Below are 545 nucleotides of genomic sequence, written 5' to 3'. Positions count from 1 at the left end.
ATATATATATATATATATATATATATATATATATATATATATATATATAAAGAGAGAGACAAAGAGAGATTTATAGATAGGTTGATATATTTATAGATAGATAGATAGATAGATAAAGAAATAATATACACATTCGTGTGGCGCGCTTGCGCGCGTTCAAACATAGATATAACATTTGTATGCCTGCATTTGGTTTCTTTGGTTGTTTTGATTTATCCTCACATTATTGACTAATTATTACAGTATAGAATGCGTGTATATTTTATCCCTGTAACATTGAGATAAAAAACAAAAAACATGTTTTCTTTTTTCAAACGTAGTTCTATTTCTGGTGATCTCATCTATTGAGGCTTTTCGCAATGGTTTGTCAGGAAAACCAATTCTGTATTGATATATTTGGTTTGTAAACCCTACTGAACCATAGTAGAATGTGGGGGTATGTTTTTCAATTTTATTCTTTCTCATGTATGCCTGAGATATTTTACGAATATGTTACTCTTGTCACTCATATTATTTGACTAAATACTGTTCTGTCTTATCTTCTT

Source organism: Octopus bimaculoides, chromosome 1 (genome assembly GCF_001194135.2).
Source record: "Octopus bimaculoides isolate UCB-OBI-ISO-001 chromosome 1, ASM119413v2, whole genome shotgun sequence".
NCBI classification, from domain to species: Eukaryota; Metazoa; Mollusca; class Cephalopoda; order Octopoda; family Octopodidae; genus Octopus; species Octopus bimaculoides.
The sequence above is the reverse complement of the archived record's forward strand: the minus strand, read 5'-3'. Positions refer to the sequence as shown.